The sequence below is a fragment of the Pseudorca crassidens genome, chromosome 5, assembly GCF_039906515.1.
Source record: "Pseudorca crassidens isolate mPseCra1 chromosome 5, mPseCra1.hap1, whole genome shotgun sequence".
In the NCBI taxonomy this organism is placed as follows: domain Eukaryota; kingdom Metazoa; phylum Chordata; class Mammalia; order Artiodactyla; family Delphinidae; genus Pseudorca; species Pseudorca crassidens.
In genome coordinates, this window is record NC_090300.1 from 19,964,372 (window position 1) to 19,983,147 (window position 18,776).

At 37.7% G+C, this 18,776-nt stretch overlaps 2 long non-coding RNA genes across 3 annotated transcripts in view; one reads left to right on the forward strand and one right to left on the reverse strand.

Moving 5' to 3' along the window:
• The window catches only part of LOC137224680 (uncharacterized), a 307,310-nt gene extending 303,093 nt beyond the window's left edge, over window positions 1-4,217 (forward strand). The window contains exon 5 of the long non-coding RNA XR_010943431.1: window positions 1,986-4,217. This is a non-coding gene — a long non-coding RNA (uncharacterized lncRNA). The remainder of the gene's footprint in view (window positions 1-1,985) is intronic.
• Window positions 1-18,776, reverse strand: part of LOC137224683 (uncharacterized) — a 141,634-nt gene that overhangs the window by 37,158 nt on the left and 85,700 nt on the right. The gene's annotated exons all lie outside the window — the stretch shown is intronic.

An 18,776-nucleotide genomic window follows, 5' to 3' on the forward strand; every position in this document is an offset into this window, starting at 1 on the left:
AAAAACATAAAATAGATACTGATTGTCAGGAGCTGGGGGGAAAGGGGAATAAGGAACGACTGCTAATTAGTTCAGGATTTCTTTTCAGGGTGATTGGGACGTGTGTGTTAAAGCTATGGAGAAGCAAACCTCACTTAGTGGATTGACACAGGTCAATGATTACTACTAAATGGGGGTAGAGTAAACCCTCTACTCATCCCCTTCAATAAATAAATAAATAAAAGGGCAAATCCACAATGCACCTTGCAGTATGAGGCGATACACCTGATTGGCCAGAGACCTTAAACTCTTTAAGGAATGGAACCTTGTGACCATGGCAAAACTCATCAAAGTGACAGAGATGACTTGAGCTGTTCTGTTGCCTCCCTCATGGTTTACAGACTGTACAATAACTGTGACCACTTTGCTTTGGAAACCACTCAGCTCCAGGAAGTGCTAAGTGACCCTCCATGGTTTCAAGTTGTCTTCCCTGGCAGCTGTTAATACATGCTTCCCATGGCTAGGGGAAAATAATTCAGGAAAAGCATTTCAATAGTTAGATTCATGCTACCCTGGACAATGTGATCAGCAGCATTATTCGCACTTGGTTGTGGAGAGAGAACAAAGGAGGATGAGGGAAAGGTACTGGCATTCATTGAACACCTGTTATTGTCGTGGTTGGTGCTTTATAGATGCACTGTCACATTTGGGTGTCATGACAAAGCTGTGAGCTAAAGAGTGGCATCCCATTTTATTTATTTTATAGGTGGCTCCCAAAGGGTAAAGCACTTGCTCAACGTCGCTCAGCTGATCAGCAGTTGAGCTGAGATGTGAGTCAACATCCGTCTAATTTCCAAGTGCTGGTTTAAATTGTTCTTGATTCTTATTATCATATTGCTCCTCTAAAGGGCTCTATTAATTAAACTGCTCCTAATAATATATAAGGATATCTTTCACTGCATCCTCACTATGGGTATTATTGCTAAAACATTTTGCAAATAGTCTAAGTACTGTCTTTTATATTAATTTATTATGTATTTTCATGTTTGGTAAATTATTAAATATAGAAAATTATTAAATATTAAAATGATTATTAAATATAGCAAAGTATAAATTATTACAAAGATTATTAAATATAGAAGATATTAAAAATAGAAAGTTGACTGTTTCTCTGTTTTTATGTGTTTATGGATTCATTATGTCTTGAATATCAATTGCCTTCTTCCTTGATCCATTCATATTACTATTATATTTATTTTAATATTATGATCAGTTTTCTTTAAAATTCCATTCGCTAATTCGTAATTCATTCAAACAATTGCTAAATGCTTTGTGCTTTTAACTGACCTTGTGCTAAACCCTAAGACTTTACAACTCCTACTGCCAAGAGCTCACAGTCTGTCTGGAGGAACAGTTGGAAAAGCCAAGTATTAAAGAACCGGAGGGCAGGAGTTCGCAAAGGAGCTCCCTTTCAATTTCATGTTTCACAGTGGAGTCACATACACGCTAACAGGAAAGCTGCAGCTTGGCGGCTCTTTGCTGCTTTTAGGTGTCCTGTGTCTTAACTCAGACCAAACGGCCCTGAGCGGAGGAGGCCTGGAGTTTCATGCTCAGCCAGGGTAGGGGGAGAGACCTCAGGCTTTGATGCATTGGCCAGCCCTCCTGGATCCCAGAACCAACTCGATCACCTCCATGAAATTCTCTGGGGGTAGTATGGAAACATTAGTCCTTCAGCCTTATCAGCATACCCCATCCTGTTTTCTTATTCCACTCTTCCTACTACCAAGATGACTATTCAGAGGCCAGTCTTGTCTCCTTACGATGCCAGCCATGTCAGAATCTAGCCAGGTGCTATATGTTAAAGACGTAATGGGTATCTACACTCTAGTGTTCTGAACGCTGAGATGCATCATACACACTTGGGCATTTACTTCTGTCTTCTTTGAGATTTCCGGGCTAGAGTGACGAGTTGTGCTCCAGCACTTACCCTTTCTCTTTTTCCATAGGTCAGGACAACACAACCTGAGTAGCAGCTTATACGGTGGCTATGGAGGTGGAAATCAAGCTTCTCCTATCCCTGTGGTGAGAGGCTAACTTTATGTGGCAATTATGTCTATTCTTCATCCATTTTTTAATGAACAACGTGAAATAACGATCAACTGGAGACGTGTTGACAATATTATCAGATGCTGGGAAGATTTGACTCATATTTCTTGGGGTGGTCACGTGTCACATGAGAGGAAAGAGTGGTTACCCCTTGAGAGGCATGGTCTCAATTAAAATTTCATTTCCTAAGTTTGGATAACAAGGAGAATCCTTGGAAAGTTGAATGAAACACAGACACTTTAACGATTAAACATCAACACTAAGAGAAAAAAGTCAACAAGTGCACTAACTACTACGGTTGATTTTAAGTAATAAAGAAAACAGTGTACAATTATTTAAAATCCATAAACATGTATGTATTTCAGAACTGGAAATTCATGTGAGAAGTGTAAGAGTAATAATGACTTGTGCCCCCAACCTCATTATTGTGTGGCCCTTTATATTCGAAATAGTCTCTGAGGTGTATATTATAGGCAGATGGATAAAATGGCTTTAATACTAATTAGACTTCTGGTAACTTCTTTTAGGAAAACCTTACATATAGTAATGCATATTAAAAAGCACAATGGGCTTCCCTGGTGGCGCAGTGGTTGAGAGTCCGCCTGCCGATGCAGGGGACAAGGGTTTGTGCCCCGGTCCGGGAAGATCCCACATGCCGCGGAGCGGCTGGGCCCGTGAGCCATGGCCGCTGGGCCTGCGCGTCCGGAGCCTGTGCTCCGCAACAGGAGAGGCCACAACAGTGAGAGGCCCGCGTACCGCAAAAAAAAAAAAAAAAAAAGCACATTGCAGAGACGAAGGTATTTCAAGAACAGCATGCATAATTACACTTGAATATTATTTTTAAACACAGTGAAATATACATTGTGATTAGGAATCAAGGCAAGGAAAAGTTACAGTGTAGTCATCGGGAGCCCTATTCCTGGCAAATGAGTCAGATTTATACTAAAGGTGGACCGCTTCACATATCTAGTGCTGAAAAATGGAACTTCAGACGATGAAAATAATCGGAAAACTTCCTTTGAGCTCTGTCTGACATTATATGGACTTCAGCTGGCAAGTGTGTTGTGAGAATGTAATGAATCCCAGGAGCAGAAATAATCAGTTCTGTCATCCTCATCCTTATTTAAAGGATAGTTTATACAGTAACATGAGCAGCAAGAAATCTGTTCTCCTCCAGCTGGAATAGTCATGCTGGGCGGATCTATTTAATAATTACTGGCTAAATATTTACAATAATGAATGGCATTTGTTTTAAAGCTCAGTCAAGATAATTAGACATGATGATGAGTTTATTTCCCACAATAACAAATTGAAATTCTTGACTTGAAAGAAAAATAACTATATATGGTATAACGTTTCTATTCAGGTTCGTAATACGTTCGAGCACAGTCCTGATGGGTGTGAAATATTGAGTTCTCCTTAGCCACGGCTTACCAGAGAGTCAGGGATAGTTTTCATTGTTAATTTAATGCTTAAACTACTAGCTGTTCTCTCTACTATGTATTGAAAATGATAAAACCTGAACTAATTAACCGGCATGTAAAATCCACTTTGTGGGATTATCATCTAGTATTTTAATTGGATTTCATAAGAATGTAATTTTGTTCTATTTAATTCAGTAGAAAAAAGGTAAAACTGTATCTAAAGGTGATTTAGCTTTTTGTAATGAGCTTTTACAGAAAGAAGCACATCTTGAAGAGAATGCTAAGAATAAAGAGATTGAGTTATTTCAAAACAACCTTTCACACACAAGCTAGACAGGAATGTGTCTTTTAGGACAGTTGCCAGGTACTGCAGAGATGAGGCCCAATTTCCGGCTTCTCACTACATTCTCTGCCCTCCCATCACATCTTCCTTCGGGGACCTCCACCATGCATTTCCCTTCCACTTTAGGCAGCATTAGAGGTCCTGCGCTCTCTCTACCATGGCTCCCTTCACTGCCCAGACCTCTGGGGCTCATGTGTCACACTTCCTAAGTTTGTAACCTTTATGTGTGAAAGTATGTAAAATAAAACATTTGTGTAGAGAGGCACACAAAAGTATACAGCTTCGGGAACATATGTATATGTATAACTGATTCACTTTGTTATAAAGCAGAAACTAACACATCATTGTAAAGCAATTATACCCCAATAAAGATGTTAAAAAAAAAAAGTATACAGCTTCAAGATGTATTGTTTTTACTCTCTTATCTCTATGGAGGAACACAAGTTCTTTATTTAAATGTACTCCAATTTGTAATCTTTTCCTTTATAGTTAGTGTTTTATGTGTGTCCTATCTCATACATTTTTTTCTTCCCCAAAATGATGAAGGTATTATATTGCTTTCTAAACTGTTCATTGTTTTCCCTTTTGAAAATTGTTTTGCCTTTCACAATTTACCTGGAATTACTTTTTGTATGTGTGTTTTTATATTTGGTATGAAGTAAAACTCAACATTCCAGTTAGGGAGCATAGCCAGTGCAAAGACTTCGAGATTTCAGGAACTTGCATCTGATGAGGAAGAAACTGGAGCCAGTGAATGAGGCAAGAGGAGTGAGAAGCGAGGTTGCAGAGGCAGACACAAGACTTAACTTAGCTGAAGATTCAGCTTCACTCTCTATTAAATCTTTAAGTTTTTAGGTATAATATTTATGTCTAAAGATAGATATAGAGAGCTTTCTAGCCCTCAGTAATCATTTTTTCATTTTATTCTAAATGTATGGGAAGCTATTGGAGAGTTGGGAACAGTAGAGTGATACTATACGATTTACATTTTTAAGAGTCACTGACAGTTGTGAGAATAATTAAGAGAGGTGCAAAAGTAATGGAGATGGAGCAGTTAGGGAACTTCTGCACTTTGCCAGGTGCTAGATGATGGAGGCTTGGACTAGTGTCTTAACAGTGGAGGTGGGAAAATGTGGACAGACTTGAGGTTTGTTTTGAAAGGAAAGCCAACAAGATTTTCTGATGAATCAGATACAAGTATGAAATATGACTCCAAGGTGGTGATATTTATGAAGATAGGAAAAATATCATTTAAAATTTCACTGACTCCATGAAATTCTGGTCCAAGTGGTGAATGTTTCCAAAAGTAATCTATACTACTAACTTTGCACTTGATGGTAAAGTTACCTTTTATTTGATAATGCCTTCCTAGTTAACATATAAGCGCCCCGATCCCTGTATCTCCATGTAATTATAATAAATATTTTCTAGATGTTTATCAAGCATTCTCATAGGCTATATTTGATTGCAGCATCCCCTCGAATGGTCCATAAACCCATCAGTCTCCTTAATTTTCAGCTGAGGAAATTTAGATACAATATTTAATAGATAGTAAAGCTGGATCGTCAACTAAGTCCTATGACTCTAAAATTTCTAACTTCTTTTGTATGGAGAGGTTATATGTTTTGTGTAACCTCTGTAACAGCAATATCAGTGGCTGAGCACAAAAAAATACACACTCATAAAATGATTGCTAATTGGTTTATTGAATAGGCACACTTGCTCTATCTAGGCAAGGAAGACAGTTTAGCCATGCACTGACTACACCAGGAGGTGCAGACCTGGAATTCTATTTCTTCTACTTAAAGGTTGTATTTGTTTGTTAATTAAGTTTATCTAGAAATATTTAACTTTTAAGGCCTAAACCTACTTTCTAATGAAAGCATATGGAAATACCCTGGGATTATGCTCCTACTAATTTTTCTTAATCTGTTTGTTTGAATTCTCTTTTGTGAGTGAGTGTGAACTGAAGCATGAATGATAAAGAACAAAATGCTGTTTCTACCTGAACTTAAAAATTCAACAGAAAGAGTGACTCATCTGCAGCAATTAGTGTGGAAACCCAGATGGTCAGATGAGACAAACCATCAGCAGATTTTATTAATTTCTTAAGGAAATGTTTAATGTTGAGATGGAGTCTTCAGAAATGTACCTAAAGTATGTTATTTTTCCAATAGGCTAAGTTCATTAATTCCAACTGGATTAATTTGGACATATTACCATTGTTTATCTAAAGAGAAAGGACAAGTACAATAAGTTCTAGTGTAGTGGCATGAACAGCACAAGACTGGACCTTTAAAAAACTTGAATTCAGGGACTTCCCTGGTGGTGCAGTGGTTAAGAATCCGCCTGCCAACGCTGGGGACACGAGTTTGAGCCCTGGTCCGGGCAGATCCCACATGCCGTGGAGCAACTAAGCCCATACGCCACAACTACTGAGCCTGCGCCTTAGAGCCCACGAGCCGCAACTACTGAGCCTGTGAGCCACAACTACTGAAGCCTGTGCTCCTAGAGCCCGTGCTCCACAAGAAGAGAAGCCATGGCAATGAGAAGCCCGCGCACGGCAATGAAGAGTAGCCCCAGCTCGCTGCAACTGGAGAAAGCCCACGCGCAGCAAAAAAGACCCAAGGCAGCCAAAAAAAATAAACTAATAATAAAAAAAAAAACAACATGAATTCAAGTAAAAGGAATTTATAATCTGCATATGTTGAATTGTCCTTCTCAGGGTAAGAATGATAATAAACTTTTAATAGCGGGCATTTATAACTTTCACAAAGCGCCTGTATGTATCATTTTGATTTGATCTTCACCCTCAGCCTTACTAATATGAAGTTTACATCCATCAAATCCTTGAGCCAGGCACTGTGCGCAATGCTTTGCATACTTTATCTTATTTAATTTTTCCTAATAATCTGCAAGTTAGGTGAATTGATTAAGGTTTGGGGTGATAAGCAAAACAAATGGACTTTGCCTAACTTGAGCAAAGTAACGAAGATACTAAAATTGAAGACTGGAACTAAAGCAAACCGGAGCACTGTCTTTGAAATCAACCAATTCCAATGTTTTCTCAGAATTTATGAGATTTTACCCAAAGTTCACATTTTCAGGAGAATCTATTTGGCTTGCCTCTAATATTGTACTCATCCCCTTGTCCAGGTGCTTCAATTTGGTTAAGACTAATTTCGGAGCTTTGAAGATGGAATGAAAGGAAAGTTCCTTTTCCTCTAACCATGTTGGCATTTACATAGAGAATACAGCAAACCAGATATAAAAGTTAAGAGGAAAAGGTACTAGAGTTAATGCTTCCTCCCAGCTTTCCAGAGTCAGTGGAGAGTAAGGGGAAGAATCTCAGGTTATACACAGATGGCAAAGAAATGGTCGAATGGTTCCCGAAGCCTTCAGGTCCCTAAGGAGCTGGATCCGTCTTAGCTATTTGGTAAGAAACAAAACTGACAGTGAGTCCAGCAGGTTTCATAGTAACGGGACAGCTGGGCGCCCATGATGTACAGTCCAACTCCACCCCAGAGAGATGGCGATGGAGCCCTCTCTTCTGTAGCTCTCATCGTATGAACTAAATACAGATTCCAAGACATAACAAGCAACAAATACGAGAGGAAACTGTCAGGAAGCTGGAATGAGTGTGTGTTGGTGGAGCCGGGAGACGGTGAGTCTTCGGTCAAGGGTTAAAGGCAGCTGTCAGCGGCGGAGAGAGGGATAATCAAATTAAGTTCTGCTCTTTCCCTTGCCCACTGTGCTCCCTTAGGACAATCATTGCTAGCCTCCTGGCCTCACAATTCTACGGCAACCACCACTGGGGCTGATGTCCTCAGGAGAAATATCAGAGCAACACTGAGGCCGGGATGGGCATAGGAGTGGATGAAAGTATGTGCTACCTACCAGCCTTGGTGTTTTACCCCTTTACCCCATCCCTTCCTAACCCCCAGGATCCGTGGATTACTCTTCAGGGAAATGACTTCCTGCTTATTCCTGAGCATTTAGAGATAAGTAACTGTTGGTCAGATGGTGGCAAATAAGAATAATTTCTTCTTGTGAAGGCTAGGGTGTGTTCTTCACATTTTCCCTAATATTCATTCCAGACAGAGTAGCTGGTAGACTTAAGGCAACCTAAGTTTACAGGTTAAAATAAGAAACCTGCTAAGTATAGCTACTTTGGATAAGAACAAAAAACTGGAAAATATATGTCATCTGAGGCAAATGCTATTATTATTATTATTAGCCAATCATACTATTGACAGCGCTATAAAAGCTATTAGTAAAAATGTGAATGCTGGTCAGGCAAAAACAATGGAGCTGTGAAGGTCGAAATGATGTAAAGAATGTGCCTAATGCCTGCAACATAATAGGTGAGTAGGAGGTGTAAATTTCTACCCTACTTTTTGGAATCATACATGAAGTAAGTGAGGAGCCAGACTCGTGTCTGTTTTTCTTGACTGTTTTTCTTTACTGTGTTCTTTACTGTTTTTCTTTACTGCTATAACTTCAGGCATTGTACAAGTTTCCCGACGCTTCTGTTACAAATTGCCACAAGCTTCGTGGCTTAAAACAACAGGAATTTATTAGCTCATGGTTCTGGAAGCAGAGTGTGAAATCAGTATCGCTGGGTTGAAATCAAGTTGCCAGGGCTGTGCTTCTCCTGGAAGCTCTAGGGGAGAATCTTTCTCGTCTCTTCCAGTTTTCTTTAAGGAATGGCTGCCCACGTTCCTTGGTGTGTGGATGTATTACCACAATCTCCTAGGCCAACGTCTTCAAATCTCTCTCTGCTCTGTCTTCACATTCCTTCTCTATGTGTGTCAAATCTCCCTCTGTCTCTCTTTTATAGGGACACTTGTGATTACATTGGACCCATCAGGGTAATCCAGGATAATCTCCTGATCTCAGAATCCTTAACTAAATCACATCTACAAAGACCTTTTTCTTTGGTCATGTAAGGTAACATTCATAGGTTCTAAAGATTAGGATGTGGGATCCATTACGCAATGCACACCACAAGTAATTATGCCTATGCATAGTAAGTGCTCAATAAATATTTGTTGAGTAAAGCCTCTTTCCACAGCCTTTTCCCACTGCCTCTCCTACGATCTGTTTTATTGATAGTACTTTGTCCTACCCTCATGTACTCTCTCTATATGTTATTTATACATATTTTCTCTCCACCATCCCTTATGATCTAATAAAAGTGGTTTTAAGCAACATGATTGTGCAGAAGGAACCATAGACATGTAGACTAGAATCAGATGTTGGTCTTAACATTTTGAGTTGGGATGGAAAGTAACAAGCAACAAAAGTATGGTTCATTTAAAAATCTATCATTTTTACAAGTCTATAGCTTTGTTAGTCATTTTTCCAATGAGTGAATAAGAAAGACATTGAGGACTTCTGTAACTTAAAAGTAATGATTTTGCTGTCAGAAGTGTAAGCTATAAGACTGACATATTGTGGATAACACCAGAGTGGTCTTAAAAACGGTGGTTTTCATAATTGAACAAATTATATGGTTTTCAAAGGTCATGTGGTTATCGAAGGTGATACAGTCATCAATGGAATATCTTTAACACATGAAACACTAGCAGAAATGACTGGGCTCTTGAATGGATGGTATGTTTTGAGTCATGGATTGATACAGTTTCAATGACTGGGGCTGTGGGTGAAGACATGTGTTGCTTCCATACGACTTAAGAAGCCCACTGTAGTTAAGGGGTATTTCATAGTCATCTCCCAATTCTGAAGACAATTATAGTTGGTCTTTGTCTTCTCACATGGAATTGTTCACAAGAAGATAATGAACTTGTGATTGGGACAAGTATTCAAGGGAATGTTCTGCCCATAGCTCTCACCACAAGCAAATAAATTAGAATTCTACTTCTTTATTCATCATCCTATTATGAGCTTTCTGAATTCATTCACTGAGTCAAAAAATACTTACTGAGCATCTACTGTGTATCTGATACCTAGTGAGTTGCCAGGCATACAATGACGGAACTGATGGACCTACCCTCTTTCTGCATTCTTCTGTACTGACAAAATCATATCCTGCAAAACTTCAACTAAATGACAAAAAACAAGTGAATAAGCTGATGGATTAGTAAAAATACACCACCTAAAACAACAACAACAAAAGCGTTTTCATCAAGTTCTTCACAGTGTCACAACAAAGGTAACACTAGGCCTGGTATCAACATGTATTTCTTTATTTATTCATGATGAACTTTTATTGAGCATCTAATATATACCAGGCATTCTGCTAGCCACTAGTAATACACAAAATGATAAACAAAAAGACCCTAATGGATGTTTGTTTAAGTAACTAACTAATTAGGCTCTGAGATCATTGAAATAAATAGAAATATTGAATCAACTAAATAATAACATCTTGTTTACAAAAATAACAGATGTGATAATAGGTAGATGATATGGTTGAGTAATGCAGATAAACCAAGGATAGTATACTTTCAAATTTTTGTTACCATAAAGAAGTTAAAATATGAGACTTAGTATAAAATTGTACATCCAATAAAAAAGTTCCAAAGTTGAAAGATGACAGATTTCAATATGGAATGATTTCAAGTGACAAAGAGTCTAATTAGTAAAACCATACAAGAAGTTCCTTTATCAAGAGAAAATTAAAAAGGAGATTCAAATTAACTAATTTCTGCATCAGACTGCATAGTGTAAGCCAAAATGCAGGCACTGTAAATGTAATTAAAGTAACAATTCGATCCCTATCTGTAGGAAAGCAGGTGAAGCTGCTTCTGGAGAACTGGTGTGACTCAGGAGTCAAACTGATTATGCAACAAGAATGACTCATTTTTATTTCGTGCCACTGAGAGTGGAATCGGTGGCATTCTCAGTCTCCCCACTAAATGAAACATTCCTCAATAGAACCTATTTATGTTCACCCAAGACCTCCTGATTTAATTGTAAACTGTCTCATTTAGCCTGTTGATAGAATTTCAGCAATCTCAAAACTCCCAGCTCAGAATCTCCACAGGGAGCAGAGCAGCCACCTCAGTCCAACTGGTTTACCCTTGTATATATACTTGTCACGTGTTCTGCTTGCTCAGGCATTTCCTTTCACTTGGTAACCTGGTCTCAGTCCAAATGCTCTCTTAGAAATGAGACAAGGTCAGAACTGTTAAAGGCATAGAGTGACAACTGACAGTGAACAAAGAGGCCAAAGAAACATCAAACAGAAAAATCACAGTTGCCCAGGACAAATCTGCCCAAGTATTCCAACATTCCCCAAGGGCAATGCTGGATTGCAGCACTTTACCTCGTAGTGAGCAGCATGAGTCATCGAGAAAATGTCAACTGCTGTTCAAATATGCCTTTTTGACTAAGACTTGGGGGTGTGTAATAAACTAATTTAAACTAGAAAGCTTTGTCATTTAAGGGAGGGGTCAAGCTTCACTCTCAAAAATTAACTTGGTTTAAACCTTCATTTTCTTATGGAACTGGCATCGAGCTTTCACAAAAGAAGCCTCGCCAAGTGCTGAGATAAAGTTTACATCTGTAGGAAGCTAAAAACAGCACTTGATGAAATCTATAGTGCCTGAGTCCCAAACATTTATATTCAACATATGAAAGAATATTTTAAATGAGTTTCTCTTTCCAATGTACTTAATAATGACAATAGGGCTTCCCTGGTGGCGCAGTGGTTGAGAGTCCGCCTGCCGATGCAGGGGACACGGGTTTGTGCCCCGGTCTGGGAAGATCCCACATGCCGCGGAGCGGCTGGGCCCGTGAGCCATGGCCGCTGGGCCTGCGCGTCCGGAGCCTGTGCTCCGCAACGGGAGAGGCCACAACAGTGAGAGGCCCGCGTACCGCAAAAAAAAAAATAATAATAATGACAATAGAAATAATAGCAGATAACACTTATTAGCACTTATCATGTGTCAAGCACCATGTTGATTTCCTTACAGAGATCATCTGACTTAATCTGCTGACAGTTCTAACAAGTATACATATATTATTATAATCCCCAAAATTCTGATGAGGAAACTGATGCTTTCTCTGGCTAGCCCCATGTCTTACTATAGACAAGGGGCAGAGCTGAACTTGAATTCTGGCCATTTAACTCTGGAGACATTGGAAATCTTTGAGTCAGGTAGATTTCTTTGTCATTAGATAGATGTTTGTTGCCAAAAACAATATTTCTTTTTCAAAAATGTTACTGTGATTGGGCGATTGGGATTCACATGTATACATTGATGTGTATAAAATTGATGACTAATAAGACACTGCTGTATAAAAAAATAAATTAAATAAAATTCAAAATAAAATGTTACTGTGCATTCTCTTAAACCCAAATCTATTCAGAAATGTATTTCAGTGGTTTCAAAGTAAAGTTGAAATTCTTGATAAAAAATGTTCAGGGAATCAAGAAAAGCTACAAGAGGAAATTGAGAATTGTAAGGTATGTTTTTTTTTTTCCTTTTAATATATTTATTTTTGGCTGCGTTGGATCTTCGTTGCTGCACACGGGCTTTCTCTAGTTGCAGCGAGTGGGGACTACTCTTCGTTGCAGTGCGCGGGCTTCTCATTGCAGTGGCTCCTCTTGTTGCGGAGCAAGGGCTCTAGCGCGTGGGCTTCAGTAGTTGTGCCTCGCGGGCTCTAGAGCACAGGTTCAGTAGTTGTGGCGCATGGGCTTAGTTGCTCCATGGCATGTGGGCTCTTCCCGGATGAGGGATCAAACCCGTGTCTCCTGAACTGGCAGGCAGATTCTTAACCATTGTGCCACCAGGGAAGTCCATTGTAAGGTATGCATTTAACTAATAGAAATCAATCAACAATGTGTGGTTTCATCAATTTCGTGAACAGAGTCACCAAACATAAAATTCTATTTATCTTATTAAGTTGTTTCATTGAATAAAAGCTATATTACACAAACTTGCTAACTGATGAAATGAAGAGTCTAAATTCGAAAATGTATGACCTCTAGGAAAAAAAGACTTTCAGATTTATTAATTTCAAATGAATACATATATGTAGCTATCAGTGTACATAGATAATATACTATTTTTAATAAGATATTTCAAAGTAAGGAGACAATGTTTTGAAGTTTTGCTCCAAAATGATTTGATTTTTATTAGAGAAATGAATTTGTTCACAAAAAGAGGTTAAGGCTCTGAAAAGCAGTTTAACCACTTGGATATCCTGCAATCCAATTTCTTCTGCAACTTTGCTTAGCAAATTTGTATGCAGAGAGATTGCAAAGATATGTCCAATCTAGATCAAATGATTGCATATCCCTTAATTAGCAGAACCTGAGATATTATGTGAGTTCTAACTTATAAAATATTTTGACCTCTTTGTGTAATTGACTGCCCTGTGATTGTGCTTTTGAGTATCAAAGCCAGAGTAGGGGAGGTCAGAGAAAGGATCCAGAATTATCTGGGCATTATGCGTTTATTTAAACACTAAGGAAAACTTCAATAAATATAATACCAGCAAATTGTACACTGATGATTCAGGCTCCTGTTTAGTTTGGTATTTTCAGGAAAATACAGTTATTTTAGCAACTAGCATGTCACATGGGACATGCTGTAGCAGGCAGAATGTCTCCAAATCAAAAGCTTGTCCCTCTGGAAGTGATCACATCAGGAAATGGGAAAAAATAAACCAATCTCTTCACATAATGAATCACGTTATTTACCTCCCTCATAGATAGAAGATAATTTATATTTAAACCAGTTTTTCTCTGCTACAAACCCATCAAAATGGCAATATGTATATTACATGGATTAGGACAAAAACCTAAAGAAATTACATGACTTAAGTGTACAAAGTAAATTTTCCATTGAATTAACTTCTAAGCATTCCATTGACTTATTTACTAGCCTATTCAACTGAATTAACTTTGGGGGGAAGTGTTATAGGTAAGATATTTTCTAAAATTTAAGTAATAAGTTATTAAACATCAAGAAGTATACATATCTTTATCCTGGTGACAATAACTCCAAAGTTGACAAAATTATTATTTTAAAAGTATGCCTTTATAAGTCTAAAACAACCTGTTTGGATGTGAAATCTGCAATTAAACTGATTGCTATCTGCGTTGTTATAGAGACTTAAGTCTAACTAACTTCAAAGAAAAATAAGAGACTTAAGTTTTTTTAATCCTCTATGTGTGCCTTGCAGAAGAAACAAATATCCACTGCTTGCCTCCCAAATGTCCCAGTTTTTCAGTAACAGAACAGAAAAGGTACCTGACATTGCAGAGTTTATGTTCTAGCTGGGAGAGACATACAAAAAGAAAAGAAGAAGGAAGGAGGACGAAAGAAAGAAAGAGAGGGAGAGAGAGAGAAAGGAAAGAAAGAAAGAAAGAAAGAAAGAAAGAAAGAAAGAAAGAAAGAAAGAAAGAAAGAAAGAAAGAAAGAAAGAAAGAAAGAAAGAAAGAAAGAAGGAAAGAGAAAGAAAGAAAGAAAGAAAGAAAGAAAGAAAGAAAGAAAGAAAGAAAGAAAGAGAAAGAAAGAAAGAAAGAAAGAAAGAAAGAAAGAAAGAAAGAAAGAAAGAAAGAAAGAAAGTAAACAGAGTAAATTATACCGTGGTAACTTCCATAAAGAATATGGAACAGACCTCTTCTTCCTCTACCTCTTTCTTTTCTCTTCCCTTCCTGGACATTTCAATCCTGAAACTATTAGATACTGCAGAGAGAGGATCAGGAGGGGATGAAGCCACTGCTGCAGGTCATCAGAGCCTGAGCAGGGGGAGAACACCTGCAGGGGCCGGGCGGGATGGGGGAGATCGAAGATTGGTTACATACAGGGAGATTTATCATATGAGAAAATGTACTAAAGACAGTGGAAGTCAGGTTTCTCACTGTCGGAAAATGGAGCTACAAATTCAGAAAATGAGAAAACTAGACTGAATCCTGCCTGTATGGTTGGATTGGAAAATGTATAATTTTTAATATATATGTAGATAGGTACAGAAATAAATGTATATAAAAATACATATATTTTATAATATATAATGAACATTTCTAATATAATTATATATTAATATACAATTATATATTAATATATAAAAATATATTACACGTTTGACCTCTCAGTGGAGAGGTCTAGAGAATATATTATAGGATATATAAAATATCTATTCTCTGGATCTTTCTACTGAGAGGGCTCAAGCACCAAACTCTGATAACAGTGAGCATACTTGGAGCCCGAGATCTTGAATTCTAAATACAATTTTCCACTAAAAGGAAAACAGCGCTCCTTGAAAAGATGTCTGATACAAGGGCTAGGAAAGGGATAGTTCATGATGAGCCTGGAATGTCTTGTCATGCCAGAAAGCAAGAAAACACTGTAATGATGATTGAAACATGTCTAAGGAAAAAGAAGTCAGCTTGGAGAGGCCCCCACTAGCCAAATCTGGGGCAGCTTGAGCATCGAGATAAATCATGATAGCAATGGGTTAAAACATATTGAATAAAATAGGGAACCATTAGTTCACCCAGATATAAATAAATAAAAGAAAAAAAGGGAAATTTGACAAGGAAAATGATATTTACAGTTTCAGTACCTCCCCCACAAAATGCTTTCAAATTGCAAAGGGGAATGAGTGACTTTATAGTAGAGAAGCCTGGCAGACACCATCCTGATCAAGTGATCACAGTGAACATTACCTGTAATGTAGTAAAGGATGGAATCAAACTTACGTGCCACCGGGGAGGAAGCAATGAGAGGGATACAGCATCACTTCTGTGATATGTTTGCCAGTGACACATAACTGAATGTAATCATAAGGAAATATCAGACAAATTCAGATTGAGGCACATTCTACAAAATATCTGGCCTGTAATATGGTCATGAAAGTTAAGGGGAAAACTGAGGAAGTCTTCCAGATTGAAGAGACAGTGGATAACTCAATGCAATGTATGATTTTGAACTGGATCCTTCTGTTATAAAAGATATTATTGGAACAATATAAATAGAGCCAAATGATTAAATGGCAGTAGTGTATTAATGTTAATTTTCTGATTTTGTTGGTTGTCTTGCAGCTATATAGGAGAATGTCCATACTGGTAGGAAATACCCACTAAAATAGTAAAGAGTGATTGGGACATCATGTCAGCAGCTTACTCTCAAGTGGTTCAGGGAAAAATTTCCTTGTGCCACACTTCTACCTTTTCTCTGTGATTGTTTCAAACTAAAGAATATGTAGAAAGGTAATATGGTAGATGCCAACTGCACATGGACAACTCCTTTAAATTTGTGTTTTCCAGGAAATATTGTTTGAAAAGGCAGCATTTCAAATTGAGAGCTGAAAAATAAGTCAGTGACTCAGAAATCTGGCTTAAAGGTATTCTAGGCAGAGGGAGCAGCTGGCACTGAAGCCCTAGGCATGAAGGAGTCTAGTTGAGTTCCAAGAATAAACAAGTCAAAGCATCCCGTATAGCTGGAGCCTAGGGGGTAAGGGAGGAGTGACGGAAGGTGCATAGACAGGCTCTCGAGAGGGGCCTCACTGATGATGATAAGAAGTCTGGAACTTCATTTGAGATGCCAAGGAAAACCACTGAAGGATTTTAGCAAGAGTGTAAAATGAACTCATTCATATTCAAAACTCATTCATATTCATTTCAAAAACCACTCATTGGAGAAGGGAGACAGGAGTAAATATAAAGCCATAAATTAAAGGGCTGTTTGCCCTTTTATACTAGGAGTTAAAAAAAAATGGAGAAAGTTTTATATTTTGGAACTATAGGTGGTAGGATTTATCACTATCACTATTGAATGAGGGTGTTGAAGAAAAGAGAAAATTAATAGGTAAAGAGAGGATCTATTCCTTATTTAGAGCTTACTATGTGCCAGGCACACTCTAATCACTTCACATACATTTATTTACTCATTTAACTCTCAGAACAATCCTGTAAGGACTGTTGTGACTATTGTTAGCCCCATTTAAAGATACTGAGGCATGAAGAGGTTAAGTGATGACCACAGAGGTAAAATGGCATTTTCATCACATCATATCAAGGGTACATGGTACCAGCGTAATTTATCACCATTTATATTGACCTTGACCACCTGGTTGAGGTAATGCTTGTCAGGTCTCACCACCGTGAGATTACTCTTTTCTCCCCCTTTCCGTACTGTAGCTTTTGGAACGGAGTCACTGTACGCAGTCCACAGCTAAGAAGCAGGGACTTATGCTCCATCTCCTTGAGGGCAGAGTATCTACATAAACTATTTGGAATTGTTCTGCAAGGGAGCTTTGTCTATTATCCTGTATTATTTACTTACCTAATCACTTATTTATATTCGTATGAACTCATGAATATTTATTTCTTATTTTGGGTGATAAGCCAATACTACTTATTTATTTTATTGCTCAATTTGTTCCAGCTTGGGAGTTCTTTCTGTTGGCGTCTATGTCACTTTGATAAATACCCAATGATGTAGGGTTGATTTCTTGGTTTTGTTTCCTGTAGCTTTTTTTTTTTTTAACACTTCTTACTTTTTAGCACTACGAGATGCTTTCAAGCTCTTCCAATATGTTCCTAGCTCCAGTTCAAGAACTAGTCATTTACCCAAGAAACCCTGGTTTCTTTTATTATGGAATAGTATTAGAAACCAAGATCTGGATGCTAGGTGTACTCTATTCTTTTTCAATTTTTTTTTCAAAATTGTCTTTTTAGATTCTTTGCATTTCTGTAGAAAAACTCACCTATATTTTGATTGGGATCCTGGGTTTTGGCTTGAACACTGGATAAATGATTGCACCTTTTACTGAAACTGGAAAATCTGGAAGATGATTAGATGGGGATAAGGAATAAAAAACATTTCTATTTTGGATATTTAAAATTTAATATCCAACTGTTCTAATCTAGCCCCTATACACCCTCCTAGCTCTCAGGACCAGAAGATTGTTTATTTTTTATTTTCTAAAAAATTTTAAATAATTTCTATTGGAGTATAGCTGATTTAAAATGTTGTGTTAGTTTCTGCTGTACAGCAAAGTGAATCAGTCATACATGTACATATATCCAGTCTTTTTTAGATTCTTTTCCCATATATAGAGTATTACAGAGTATTGAGAAGAGTTCCCTGTGCTATACAGTAGGTCCTTGTTGATTATCTATTTTATTAATGCTTGTTATGTGATAGCAGGGGTGACATGGGCATCAAGGAATTAATTAATTAAAGAGTGGCTTAAAATCTCGGCTGGCAGCATCCAAATTCATTAGTTTATCCATTACTGATTTATGTACTTTTTGACAGGAAGGGTTGTAAATTGATAACTAGCTATTTCCATGAATAGACTCTGAATGAATAGAGTCTCAGAAGAGGGGGAAGAATCTAACATTTCTCAAGCACCTATCATGTTTTAGATATTGTTTAAGGTCTTTTGCATACAAAATATATGCCAAGACTTACAAAACTTGAAAAATGATTATACTTCCTAGTTTGAAAATGTGGAGATTGAAAGTCTGAGAGATTAGGTAACTTCTCAAGTCACACAGCAGGAAAGGAGGTGCTCGGATCCAATCCAGGATTAGGTTGCCAGATAAAATATTGCATAGAATGTACACTAAAAAAAATTATCCATTGTTTGTCTGAAATTCAGATATAACTGGGCATCTTATATTTTTATTTGCTAAATCTGGCAACCCTAATCCAGGACCATCTGGCCTCAAAGGCTGTGTTTCTTCTGCCCCACAGTATAAACACAATACATCAGGAGACACATGAGAATCTGGAAAGTATTTTCCCCCTATAACCTATACTTTAGTTTAGCTGCAATATATAAATACAAATACGAAAGTGCCCTACAGTCCACACTGAAAAAAATATACTATAGGTCTGAAAATAGGAAGGAAATTTTTATTTTATGTTGTTTTGGTTTTTTTGGTACAGCTACATGAGCCTTTAATAAAATTAACCTTTTGCTTCAGTCAACTG